The 14,863-nt window shown below is 41.4% G+C and overlaps 1 pseudogene; it reads right to left on the bottom strand.

Moving 5' to 3' along the window:
- Positions 1–1,481: 1,481 nt before the first annotated feature.
- Positions 1,482–2,113, bottom strand: LOC142436628 (cyclin-dependent kinase 4-like; annotated as a pseudogene).
- Positions 2,114–14,863: the final 12,750 nt, after the last annotated feature.

Below are 14,863 nucleotides of genomic sequence, written 5' to 3'. Positions count from 1 at the left end.
TCAAAAGAATGAAGGCTAAAGAAAGGGAGAGAACGGTCAATATTTTAGCCTAAGACTTTGAAGTTCGATTTGCCCCCAGTTAAACCCAATTCTGTTAAATTTCTAGCCCACCAATTCTGTGGACCATCTCCAGTGATAGAGAATTCGGAGACACGTGGATTATAATAGAGAGTACATCAAAGTTTATAAGGAAAATTTAAAGTCTCAAACCAAACTCATGGCCATCGAGTCAATTCTGACTCATACCCACTCTCTATGTGGATCAGAGAAGGGAATGTCATGGCATGAACGAGGGGGTGCCTTCCGACAGCCCACTTGCTGCCACGCAGTCACTCAGCCCCACGGGAGCCACACGTTTCTGCTTTTGAAAATATTGACAACGAATTAACTTTTCTATAGCCTTTGCTTATATCCCAGCTACTTCCCATCATTTGTGTAATTAGGGTCATAGAACTATGCGAGCGATTACCAAATTTCCACCAGGAAATAGTGAGGGAGAGCACCCAGGGGAGTAGGGGGTCATCTCAGAGGGGATGGCATGGTGCAGTATTTTGGAAAAGTTGGCGTTTAGGACATCATTAAATGCCGTATCGTAAGGAAGAGCTTTGTCCTGATCCCGCTGAACAAAATTATCCATGCAATGAGGTACAAACATCGCTTCCAGTTCCCGGTTCCTGAACTAGTCCTTTTGCTTCTCTGTCCCTACTCATGACGGAGAACGTGAATTTCTTTTAAAAGTAAACTGTCCTAGAAATATCCCATTTCTTGGTGGCACAAATGGTCCTGTGCTTGGCCACAAAACAAAGGGCAGTGGTTGGAATACATCTGGAGAGGAAAAGGCCTGGCATTTTGCTTCTGCAAGGTCTGCAGAGTTCTACTTGGCAAAGGCGAGACTGCGTTCACAGAAATGGCTCACTGACAACGGCCAGAACTCCGTGAGTGTGCCAGGGCTTGGGGCAACTGCCTCTCTTGCGCGCACGCTTGCCGTCTCCAGGCTCGTTTCTACCAGAACCAGTTCAACACGCAGTTCTGAATATGCTACTTCCGTTCTAAATAAATGGCTCCCAAATAATTACTATGCACGGAATCAACATCTTCAATTTAACTCTCTTTGAACCGTGACCAGAACTCTCTCTTCATCAGTCCTTGCCTCTCCAATCACAGCTGGAGCTGGAGCCCTATTCTCCCCCCCATACCCCCCCTCATTTTTAAGAGACCATACTTCCCTGTTTGTTTGCTTTTTTCCTGTATCAAAGTAGGTGCGAAGGGAAGACAGTGCAGAGCCCCTGGGGTAGGAAAATTGGGGGAGGAGGTAGAAAGGAGAATATGTCTCTAAAGGAGGGGAAGAGGTGTATCATTAAGGCAGGAAAATATTCTCTGTCAAAAGCTGAGGGGAGGGGTAGCTACAAGCCACAGAGATGAGCGCAGAGGCTAAGGCACAGCATGCCTCCTCAGTGAGGAGGGGGCGCGGTCCTCTCCACTCAAGTGTCCAGAGGAAGGGAATTGGTAGGTTCTCTTCCATCTCTGGGTCTTCGTCCCGGTCCAGCCACTCCAATGCCTAATCCTTCTCCCTTATCTAGATAAGGGTCCTTCAGGGCCCGGAAGACAGAGATTCGTTTTTGTGGGTTAAAAACCAGCATTTCCAGCAGCAGCTGTGCTCCGAACTCTCCACCTCGGGGACCACTGACTCCTCTGGGCAGGGCCCTTTGGGGGAAAAGGCTCCCGGGGCAGAGATACGTCTCGGGCCAGGCTTCCTCTGGGGGCAAGCCGAACAGATAAAAATTGTTGCCTAGCTGGTCAGCTTCAGAGTGCACAGAAGAGAGGCTTCCGACAAACCATCTCTGCAGAGATCAGCCAGCACTGCTTGTGGCCACCGGAGTTGCTTATGCAGCTTGCGGAGGGACTTTGGGAGCCCTGCACCAGAGTGTAACAGCCACAGGTGTAAGGGCCATCTGGGAGCTGGAGATTCTGGTCACGCCAAAGGCAGCCGGCTTGACCGTCCCATTACTTGTCACCAGAATGTTCTCCGGCCTCAGGTTGCAATTGGCACGCAGGACATCAAGGCCTCTGAGAAACTGCCCCATCAGACCCTCGAAGTTCTCCGAGGGCAAACCTGGTGAGGGGCCTATTCTTAAGCAAAGCTACCTCCTGAGTTGTGCATCCCTTTCTGTTCTGTTCATTCAGGCCTTTCTTCTCAGCAATCCTTTGACACAAACGACCGCTCAAGTCACAAAAAGCAGTGGTTACATCTCTGTTTCCATCTCAGTTTACCTCTTAGGAGTCTCCCACGCGCCCAACACTTTTATTGGCACACAATTCTCATATCATACAATCGAACAGTTCAATCGTTCAATCACATCAAGGGGAGTTGTATTCAGTTGATTAATTCCTCCTTCTTGCAGTACTTTCTTTCCTTGCTTTTTCATAACAAGTTCTTAATATTCTGCCTACTCCCTCATCTGCTTTTCATGAACTTCTTTGATAGCTCATGCCCTCTGAGATTTCCCCAATCTTGGGGTGCTCTCGCACTCTACCTGTGGCTACTTTCTCCATCTAGACATCTTAGGAGTAATCCTATCCATTGTCTTGACTTTAATATCTATGCACAGAGATGGCCACATTTATCCATGGTAAGCCCTTGGACAAATGCCAGACATCGATTTCTTCATTTGGCAACTCGAATTTGATGTTTCATATATTGAAACTTACCATGTACAAAATAGAACTCTTCATTTGCCACTCCCCTTAAATTTACCTTGTAACTTGCTCCATATTAAAGTTTTAATTAAAACATTTTAAATTGAAAGATCATTCTATCGGGGGGCTCTTACAACTCTTATAACAATCCATACATCAATTATATAAAGTATATTTGTATATATGTTTTCATCATTATTTTCTAAACATTCACTTTCTATTGAACCCTTGGTATGGACTCCTCTTCACCAACCCCACCCTCATGATCCCTTGATAAATTATACATTATTGTTATTTTTATATCTTACACCAACCACTGTCTCCCTTTCCCCATGGTTTCTGTAGTTCGTTCCTGTGTTCGTCTGGGTAGACTAGAGAAACAAATTCATAGACACTCATGTATATATAGGAAAGAGCTTTATATACAAGAATAATTGAACAGTGAGGAAACATTGTAGCCCAGTCCACATCAAGTCCATAAGCCCAATATTAGTCCATATGTCTGGTACCAATCTATAATGCCCTCTTCTGACTCACAAAACACATGCAATGACATAGAATGCAGGAAGATCACAGGCCAGTGGGTAGAAAGTCTTGTGGATCCAGTGGCATTGTAAGCATCTTAGCGCTGGCAGGGGTCTCCATGTGGCTTCTGCAGCTCCCAGGGTTCTGGTTGCATCAGGGTAGGTCCATGCGGCTTCTCAGAAAAGTCTCACAGGGAGTGAGCATGAGTCCCGCCACCGCCACCAGTGAACTATTTATCTCCTTAGCATCTCCAAATGAGGTCATCAAGCTACTGCCTGATTGACAGGCTAGACTCCACCCCTTGACACCAGATTATGTAACTACCACAGTCCCCCTCGTGTGTGTCTATGTGTTGATCATTGCAACTGGTTCCCCCTTCCTTCCCTGCTTTCCCTGCCTTCTCTCTACCATCCTGGTATTGCTACTCTCATTTCTGTTACTGGATTCCTTTTGTTCTGAGCTTTTACCTCTCATCTGTACTTGTGCACATACTCTGGTCTAGGCTGCAGTGAAAGGAAGGACTGGGGTCATGATAGTGGGGGGTGAGGAAGGCTCAAGGAACCGGAGGAATATTGTGTGTTTCATGGGTGCTATACTGCGCCCTGGTTGCCGCATCCCTTCCTTGTGACCCTCTGTAAGGGCATGTCCCATTGTCTACAGATGGGTTTGGGTCTCCTTTCTTCGCCACATTTGCTTACGCACGCATTTTGTTTTCAGTGATTGCGCTGGGAGAGTGAGCATCACAGGGTGCCAGGTTGTTAGAACAAAGTGTTCTCGTATTGAGGGAGGACTTGAGCAGAGGCCCGAAGTCTGTTTAGGAGCCCCTCAAATAGACTTCAGGCTAGGAGGGGCAGATCCTGGAATTCCCCCAGGACCAAAGGGGAAATAGTCATAAAGGTCAACAGACAGACCTGGAATCATGTATTTTTTTGGTTTCTTTTTTGCTAATTACTATTATCTTTTTCCTTTTATCTTTTTATTCAATTTTTTTTCTCTTTGTTTGGTCTCTGATATTGTTGGTTTGCCTACATATATAAGATAGGCATGGGAAGAAAGTTCGAGGAGAAAGCAACAGGACTGATAGTTCAGGAAGGACTTGGGTGGGCTAAGTGGGGGAGAGAAGGAGGCAGGGGAAGGGAGCAGTGAGCAAACCACACCATAGAGAGGGGAACAACTAGGGAATTAAAATCAACAATGAGAAGGACATAGAGATCCTGCAGGGTTTGGAGCAACAGCAATCTAGCTGAGAGGAATTACTAAGAGGAAAAAGAAGGGTGAGCATGATGGTGGGGCAGGAGGAAGGTAAAAGGAAACACAGGAATGATCTAGGAAACAACGCTATGGAGAGAGGTATAAGCGTAGGTGTATAGAGCTTAAATTTTGAGCACTAGGGTTTCAGAAGGCTACCATTACAGTGAAAGCCCCAACTCCATCTGAGTCTCTAGGGAGATTAAGGTGCCATTGAATTTCTTTCTGACCTTTAACTAGCAAAGTATATATCTTTGCTCTGAGACAAAGTACATTATCACAAAATCAAACTCACTGCCATCCAGTAGGTGTAGACTCATAGTGACCATACAGGGAAAGGGTTGAACTGCCATTTTGAGTTCCAAAGACTATCTGTTTACAAGAATAGAAAGTCCTATCTTCCTCCCTAGGAATTGCTGGTGGTTTTGAGAAAAATCTCAGTCCAAGGCATAACCACCAAGCTACCAGGGCTCCTCCCAGGGTACATTGAAAGTGAATTCCTACACTCCCCTAGCCAAGGAACAGGGGGAAGGCCTTCCCTCAAGGGCTTTCCTAGCTGTGTCTTTGGTGTAATGGGGTACTAGAGTCTCATGGTCATGAGTCATACTCTGAGCGTCCTGGTCAGAGGCCCTCAAAAGCAATTCTGTCTAGCATTTTGCATGCTTCCCAATCATGGTCTTACTGCTGCTTCTGTATTCCCACCTGCAGATGTATTGATGTGTTGCCAATCATGCTTTTGTGTCCATTTGCCCTGTACTCCCATGTCCTGCTTAAGCAGGCAAGCTCACTACCATGAAGTTGATGCTCACTCATATTTTCTTACAAATCCTTAGGCATCATTACGACCTCCCACTCATGGTCTCCTTCATCGGGATGAATTGTTTCCTTTGTTGTCCTGTTTAAGAAATAATAAATGTGTCTTTACCAATGATATTTGAGATCTGGGGTTTCTTTTGTCCCCTACCTTTATCTAACAGCTCCCAATTTGACCTCTATTTCAGTTAATGGCCACTTCTCTTTTCTGTATTTATTAAGCTCTGGTTTAGCCTGGTTTTCCTCTCTTAGATTACTAACATCAATGAGCTAATTCTCTGTATTTAATCCTCTTCATTTGAAACATTCCCTAGATTTTGTGGAATATACCCTGATTAACATAGTATTTTTAATCTGTTTGATTTTCTGTCCTGATTGTTACAGGCTTGCATTTTCTCAGATTCATGTACTTATTCAAATGTTACCACCATACTCTATATTTATGAAAAAATGAATATTGATAACACATTGAAGACATTTTTGAAATCATTCATATATATGAATCATTTGAAATTTCTTTTTGTAATCTACACTGTTTTGTGATATATCTTTGTTGATAAGTGTTGAACAAGTTCATTAATTTTCCCAACTATATGCTATTGTTGAACAGACTATAGTTTATTTATATAGTCTTCTACTGATTTACTTCCATTAAAACTATGAACCAATCTGCAATCAATATACTTTTGAATGTATCTCTTTGAACCCACTTTCTAAGTTCATTGCCACAGTGCTTTTGATACGTCTTTCTTGTTTGAAGTCAGGGGATGTCATTTTAGCTACTTACTATTTTTGGTTTAGCAGTGCATTCCAAGGAGGTAAATGAAAGCCATTTTTTTAGGATTTGCTATAAATAATTATCTAGTTTTCATATTTTTGGAATAACATACTCTTGAATTTGTTCACTATTTTACTCAGATTTCTCAACGAAATTACCTCTTAATTGATGAGTTCAATTGGCCTATTTCAGTTTTTCTTATGCTTTGCTGCTTGATAGTTGACACACTCTCTCCCCTTTTCAGTCAGCTTATGTCCTCTTCTCTTTGCTTATAGTTAGACGGCACCACCCACCCCTGAGTCACCGTTAGCTATTGCTGCCTGTGACTTTTTCCCTATTAACTCCTCCACTCTGTGCTTCCTGGGATTTGTCTGTAGTCATTTTCTCTTATGTAGTCTCTGTGCTAGTTAGGTTTATGTCAAGTTGAGTAGGACAGGATTCTCCCATGATGCCATCTAACATAGTGTGGTCAATTCCACGATTCAATTTTTGACAAAGCACTTAAGCAGCTGTGGGGAGAATAAAATTAAAAGCCCAACTCACTTCCATGGAGTGGATGCAGGCTTTTAGCAACCCTATAGAACAAGATAGAACTTCTCCTGGGAGTTTCTGAGAGTGTAACTCTTTACAGGAGTAGAAAGCGTTGTCTTTCTCCCCGTGTGGCTTATGGTTTTGAACAGCTGACCTTTCAGACAGTAGCTGTAAGTGCAACCACTTAATCTGGTCACAGACTTGATATGGCTCAGGGAAGTTTCACTTAGAATGTGGCCTGTGCTTAGTATAAGTTGACAGTGGATGGAAGTTAGCTTATTCTTACTGCTGAATTTGGATCCTGCATTGCTTCATCAACCTCCTATTTAAAAAAATCCTGCCCATCAAAGGAGCAATCATTAGATTCATTTGAAACGTGGATTCATTTGGCTGATCTCAGATTCATTCACCTGGGCATCCACCAGTCTGTGGTCTTCTTGTTTCATCATCTTGCTTCTTGTTCATTAGCTCTTTCAGCTTTGGAGGTTAGCTTACATCTGGCCCATGTTCATGAACTGAACTGAACTTGATGCCCTTCTACAATGGTATGAGACTTCTTGATAAGAACCTCTTTCTATATGCATGCGAGCTTCATTGGTTTTGCTTCTCTAGAGAACCCAGCCGAATTCACTCTCCCTAAGGAATTACATGAACTATCAACTTTGGACATGTTAGCGGGAAAGACCAGTCCCTGGAGAAGGACATCTTGCATGGCAAAGTGGAGCGGCAGTGAAAAAGAAGAAGGTCCTCGAGATGGATTAACACAGTGGCCACAACATGGGCACACACATAAGAACAATTGTGAGGATGGTGCAGAAGAGGGAGGCGTTTCTTTCTGTTGTAGTTAAGGCTGCTATGAGTCAGAACCAACTCAATAGCACCTAACAGCGACAGTAACAAATATCAACTTTTACTTGATGCTTCCCAAACTCTTCATTTGAGTATCTCCTACTCTCTAATCTATTTTAATTAATTATTCAACATTTTCATCTGGATGCCCAATAGGATCACAAAGTCGGCGTGTATATGCTTACGTTCATTACTTTACTTCCAATTCTCATTCACTTTGTTTTAATTATCCATCTTACTGTCAAATTAGGAGTTGAATTTGGCCAGCAATGTGGATGAGCATCTCAGAGTCAAAGACATAGACTTTACCCAATTATACATATCTATCTCTTTGTATCTGGATCACATTTCTTATGTACACATGCACTTTTCTTTTCAATAGTATTTCCAATGTCTGTGTTTCTTACATTGGGGTACTTTGACCCTTTCCAATTCATGGAAAACAGCTGTACAAAGTATAAGACAAAGGATTCTGAACTCAGAATCTTCATTTAGATTCATTCTTTCTAGGAGTACTAAATAAGTTATGATGTACAGAATTTTTAAAATAAGGACATAAGATAATATTTTATTCTAATAAAATAACTGTAAATTGTTATCATCAAACAATTCTTTAAAGGAACTTTTTGGATCAATGGACTGCCCTGGTTCCCGCATGGGAATATTTGTTCTTCATTTCTCCCAGCCTGTGCTTTTCTGCAATGCCCTGCACATCAGCATTCTGCTCACTCCTTACAGTTCAGGTCAAATGCTGCCGCTGCTGTGGAGCGATGCTACTCTGAATTAGAATTAATTATTGCTTCCTTTGTGTTAATAAAGCACTGTTTTTTTGTTGAATTTTGTCTTGTGCTTTATTTGTTCATAGGCAATTTGATCCCTACTGTTGAATCTTGTTTATTTTTTCTTGTATTTTAGTTTTATATATATATATACATATATATATATATATATATATATATTTCTTCATGAATTATATAGCAGGTAATTGTCTACTCTTTGTAGCTTCGCTGTACCTAGCTCATTTTAGGTGCCAAATGCATATTATGAATTTAATCCCTATTAGCAGATAAATAATATTCTACAACTTTTTCTTTATACTTTTGCAGCAGGTACAAAAAGAGTTGATTTTTTTCCCACTCAAATCATATCCTCTACCTTTAAAGCTAGAAGAACATGAGATGTCTCTCCATATTATTCTTTTTCCCTATGTAATTTCATTGTTTGATTGTTGATAGAATTAGTCTGTTAACCTTTCAAATGAAGATAAAAATATAAACACAAAGCAACTATATTACTTTTATGAAATAACTTTACTTTAAAATATAGGATTATATGCTATACTATAATACAACATTACATACATGTGACATATTTTTCTACACATGTAAAGGAAAACATTTTTTTGCATGCAATGAATTACACTTGACAACTAATAACTTATAGGAACTGAACTTGTTGAAAGCAATGGAAACTACATGATTTACTGAACACAACTGAATGAAAATAAGACTTTTTACCTTTTCTCTTTTAGTGTAGTACTCTAAGGTCTTCCACATTTTCTATTACAGCTCGCTAAAATGCGTCAATAAATCTCTACATTTTACTTTCCGTGCTACTTTATCGTTCTCTTGGACATCTGCTCATACTTCGTCCTTTGAGACTCTTTTATAGCCCCTCTCCCCAGGATCTCCTGGTACAGCTGATGACCAAAAAAGATGAGGAGAGCAGGGATGTTACCTATGACTCAGTCATATTAACTTAGATCGAAAGTGTTATTCTGTTTTTACCCCTGGTGTCACCTGATCCTCATTGGAATCTTACTTTACTCAGGAAGCCTAGGAAGAACAACCTCTTTGGGACACGTAAAAGGCCACGGTCCAACTTCTTAGGGCTTGAATCGAACCGTGTCTGGAGAACAAGCATGGTTCACAAATGTCAGTTCTAATGCAGAAAAAGGTAGACAACTTGGCACATGGTGAGCATGATCCGTAGCAAAAAGGCTAAGCCCCCTGAATATACTGGTATGTTTAAAGTTCAATATTTATGTTAATATTTATAAAATTAAACCTGGATCCAAAAGGCATTGGAAGATTACAAACTATCCTAGCAAAACGTATTGGCAGCTGTGCTTGACATGATTGAAGGGGACGCTTTGTTGCTCTCATTTTGCTCTCCCGTAGTCCCGTGTATCTAGCACACGAGGTGGCCTCAGGCCTCCCCAGTCTGCTAGCAATGAGGCCACATTAACATTCACGCCTGCTTTTGCTGCACGCTGACATTTACCTGTACCACTGTGAGGCCTCAGTTCCTTCCTGTCCCCATCTCAAACATCTTATTTCTCCAACATTTATTTCTAAGCATCTCTAGGAGTAGTCTCATGAGATCTCTTGATCAACAACATTAATCTACTTTTGTCTCTTCGATGTCTGTTGCCTGTGAGTCACTAAGGGAAGTGTCTCACCATTGTCACTGTTGTCAGCACGTTACTGTGCCTAAGTTCCTTCTGTCGCCCTCTTCCTAATTATTTCACATTTCATCACTGAAGCTGTCCAGTCTGTGTAAACCCAAATATCAGGGTGCTCTAACCAAGGGCCCCCCCGTTTCTGCCTTCAGAGGGGGGAGGGAGCAGGAAAGGAAAGTGGCTTGGTCATGGCCAGGCGCGCAGAACCAACCTCACCACTTCTTCTGCGACTCAGAATAAGTTACTAAAACTCACTGAGCCTACTCTGACTCTTCTGCAAGTGGGGATTGATAAGAATATCTATTTTAAAGAGTTATAATGCAAAGCAAACTCACTGCCACAGCTCGATGTTGACTCACAGCTACCCAACCGGACAGGGGAGACCTGCTCCTGTGGGTCTCTGACACTGTGACGTTTTACAGGAGTAGAAGGTCTGTCTTTCACCCAAGGAGGGGTTGGCGGTTTCAAACTGCTGATCTTGGGATGAGCAGCCCAACAAGTAACCACTATGCCACCGGGACTCGTTCAGAGGGTTATGACAGAGGATTGAATTAGTTACCATTTGCAAAGTATTTATTCAGTGCTAGTGAACATTGGATATTATTACCATTTGTTATTGAGGCTACAAAATTATCTTTGAATTTTATATTCATGCTTTACTCCAGAGTTGAATTACTCCACGCTTCTCTGGCTATCTTGAAGCCACAGACACCATCTCGGGATCCAGGCCCTCGAGTTCAATGGGTCCGTAGAACAGCCCATTCTGCCGCCGTGAGACCGATCCTCGACACTGGCCCTCCGCCCACTGGGGCATGGGTTAGACTGCTAGCCACAAGGTGATCACTTTGAAACCACCAACTGCTCCATGGAGGTAAGATGAGGTTTCTACTGACGTGTAGATTTAGTGCTGGAAACCCGTCCGAACGGCCTCGATGGCAGGGAGTTTGATTTGGGGTTAGCTGCTCTTACGGCTTTCCTGCTCTCCCACTCCTCCCAATCCGCCGCCACTCCCCTTGGGATTTTTCCGAATTGTCCTTCTCACCTGCTTTCTTTATCGTCCAGCCATGGTCTGCTTCTGGACGTGTCTGCTTAGCCTCCCTGCGCCAGTCCTCTCCTATTGTCAACTGTACCCGCTTTCCCGAGACGAGAAGCAGATGGGTTGTGATGAATACCATCTCATGTGCCTACACTCGTTCGGTAACAGGTGGCTGCTCCGTCAGCTGGGGTCTCCTTGAGGACACCCTCCCGGCCTCCCTTTGACCATGCATACGCTCGTCCAGATGGCGACTTGCTTCCCCAGAGTCCTGAATCAACCGAACAGGAGATGGCAGGGCTGTGCTCATTTTGCCTGGGGTTTAATACAGGCATGGAGTTTTATTTATTTTTTGTCCTCTTAATTCAGGAAAAAGGAACAAACCTTATGTGAAAATGATGTTCACAACGTGGTTTTAAATTCTCTCACAGGAAGTCTAAATTTGTGTGATTAAATTAGCATTCATAAATGCCAAAGCAAGAAACCAAATTAATTTGTTTTTGCTGTTGGAAAAGAATAAAGATATCTTTGAATCATCTAATGTATTAGATTTTTACTCTGTGTATCTTACTTCTGTTTAATGCACTCTGGCTACATTAAAATGGAGGCAACTGAATTTATTATGTAAAGATAAATGTATAGGTTAGGTTCACCTTGGCAAGATGGAAGCAAGTTGCTTTCCCCTAAGGTTAAAACAGCTCTTCTACCTTGTATTCTGGAAGTAACCTACTTTCAACCAAATTACGGCTTCAAGAACAGTACACATTTGCTTGAATTCATCTCTGCCTCTATCGTTTTCCGGATGCATCTGTGCAAGCCCTGATTAAAGTCTTCATGTTGCTTGAATGCCTACTATCCCTGAACATTAGAGTAAGAAAACCTGGAGCCAATGTCCCAGAGTTGAAGGATAGACATTTTTAAAGTTTAAAAATAATATGGCTTTATTTAAAACATATCTAGTCATTTGTAATCCCTGTAAAAGGAATCACTTATGGAAGATTTTTCAAAGAATTAAGAAATCCCAAATATAAAGTCTTCTAATCTTAATCTGTTAAACATTGGTGTAGGTCGGGTTCACTAGGCAAGCAAACCTGGTGACACTTATAAAGGTATTTATATTAAGAAAATGCCTAACAATTATAGACGTGAGCATGTCCAAGTTCAAGCAGGATTCAAGTCTGTGAACCAGACGCTAGGCTAGAGGTTTCTCCTGACTCATGTAGCTTCAGGGAATAGTAATTCCAAGATCAGTAGGAAGACCACATGATGGTCTTCTGAGTTGCTGCTGAGACAGACAAATCCAAGATTAGTAGTTCAGGCTTGTGGCTGCAGAAGCAAATTAATTCACAGTCAGCAGGTCAGATGACGGGGCCCAGAATACTCCCAGGATCAGTAGGCAATAGGGCAGAAAATTGGCTCAAGTCCACAGAACCAGAGGTTGATGAGCCAGATACAGGAGACAGATTCAGCAGAAAGCAAAGCAAACTTTCCCACAATGTCCCATTTATATTGGACGTAGGACACACACCCTAGGAAACATCCTTTCCATTGCATCCATCTGTGACCTTAGTAAAGATGTTGCATAACACGTTAATCTTGTTTCAAAGACTGGCTGCTCGTAGTAGATTCCATTATGGAGTTAACTACACTGTGTTAGATCACATGATAAATCATAACTACCAAACCACTGGGAATCTTGCTCCAGCCAAGTTGACACAAAACCTATCAGAAACATTAACTTATTTAGAACCACAAAGAGTGTAAGTTCAAGAAGATATTTTATGTGCTTATACATTTTTCTCCATCACCTGTCCGTCAGTTTGTCCTACTGTTGTGGTTCTGTGTTGCTGTGATTCTTGAAGCCATGTCAGTGGTATTTCAAAAACCAACAAGGTCACCTACAATAAACAGAGTTCAGCAGAGCTTCCTGACTAAGCACAGACTATCAAGAAGGAAGATGCTGTCCGCTTCTGTGGAGTGAACCACTGAATACCTTATATATTGAAGCACAGCACTGTCACATACGGAAAACCCATTAACATCAACAGAACATGGTCAGAGACAGTTCCAGAGAAAGAGTCTCCCAGGTCAGAGGGCACGGCCCTCACATTATAGCTGAAGTACTTGGGGAAGACTGCCTTCTCAGAGCAGAATGGACCACAGTGATGCAGCTGGAGTAAAGCTTTTGTGACCTTCCTTTGCTGATGAGGCGCCGCTGAAAAGGAGAAGAAACACTTGCAAACACCAAGAATAATTGGAAGATGAAATGTAACAAGTATGAATCTAGGAAAACTGGAATTTGTCTAAAATGAAATAGAACTTCTAAGGATGGATTTGCTAGGTATTAGTGAGCTGAAATTAACTGATACTGGCCTTATTGAATCAGAAAATCATATAGTTTACAATGCTGGAAATGAGAGATTCAAGAGGCATAGTGTCTCATTCATCATCAAAAAGGATATTTTAAGATCTATCTTGAAGTGCAATGCTGTCTGTGATAGGGTAATATTTATCTGCAGGCAAGTAAATCCAATAAATACTATTATTCAAATGTATGCAGCGATCACAAAAACTAATGATAAAGACATTGAAGAATTTTATCAACATCATTCTGAAATGGAACTAAGATGCATTCATAATTATTGGTGATTGGAATGTAAAAGTTGGAAACAAAGAAAAAGAAATAATTGGAAAATATGAGTTTTGTGAAAAAATGAAACTAAAGATCAGATGATAGAGTCTTATATGACCAATGGCTTCTTAATAGCATATACTTTTTTCAACAACACAAATGGTGACTCTACACATGGACTTCTCTAGATGGAACACACAGAAATCTAGTTGACTGTATCTGTGGGAAAAGACTATAGAGAACCTCAATATCAGCAGCTAACATGAGGCCAGGGACTGATTATTGGAAAAGACCATCAATTGCTCATATTTAAGTTCAGGTTGAAGTTGAAGAAAATTGAGTCCATGACACCCCAAATAGGATCTTGAGTTCACTCCACCTGAACTTTTAGCACATCTCAATTATAGGTTTGGCATTGAGCAATAATGACAGAAGACCTGATGAGCTGTGGGAAGACATCGAGAACATCATTCATGAAGAAAGCAAAGGTCATTAAAAAGGTAGGAAAGAGGGTGTCAGAAGAGGGTGTCTATGTGGGTGTCAGAAGAGACTCTGAGACTTGTTCTTAATCACAGTGTAGCTAAGGCACATGGAAGAAATATTAAAACCAAAGGGCCCAACAGAAAATTTGAAAGGCAGCTTGAGAAGACAAAGTAAAATATTATAATGCAATGTGAAAAGACCTGGGGTTATAAAATCTAAAGGAATAATGCACTCAGGATATCAAACTGAAAGAACTAAAGAAAAAAATTAAAGCCTCAAGTTGCAATATTGAAGAATTCTTTGGAAAAAATATTGTCTTAAACAGGAGGCATCAAAAGAAAGAATATACAGAGTCCCTGTACCAAAAAGAACTAGTCATCATCAACTGCTTCAGGAGGCAACATACGAGCAAGAACCAGCAGTACTGAAGGAAGAAGTCCAAGTTGCACTGAAGGTATTAGCCCCAAAGAAGGATCCAGGAGATGATGGAATATCAGTTGAAATGCTTAAACAAGCTTATGCAGTATTGGAAGCATTCATTGGTCTATGGAAGACAGCTACCTGGACAACTGAATGGAAGAGAGCCACATTTGTATCCACTCCAAAACAAGGTGACCAAGCAGAATACTCAAATTATAGATAATATCATTAATATCACATGAAGTAAAATGTTGCTGAAGATGATCCAACAATTCAGAAGAGGATATTGATCAAGGGATATCTTTGCTTATGTCAGTTGTGTCTTGTCTAAAAGCAGAGAATATCAGAAAAAAGATTACTTGTGTTTCATTGAGTGTATCACAAAAAAACTAT

The sequence above is a fragment of the Tenrec ecaudatus genome, unplaced genomic scaffold, assembly GCF_050624435.1.
Source record: "Tenrec ecaudatus isolate mTenEca1 unplaced genomic scaffold, mTenEca1.hap1 Scaffold_500, whole genome shotgun sequence".
NCBI classification, from domain to species: domain Eukaryota; kingdom Metazoa; phylum Chordata; class Mammalia; order Afrosoricida; family Tenrecidae; genus Tenrec; species Tenrec ecaudatus.
Note: the sequence above shows the minus strand (reverse complement) of the source record. Positions and strands in the feature narration are given on the sequence as shown.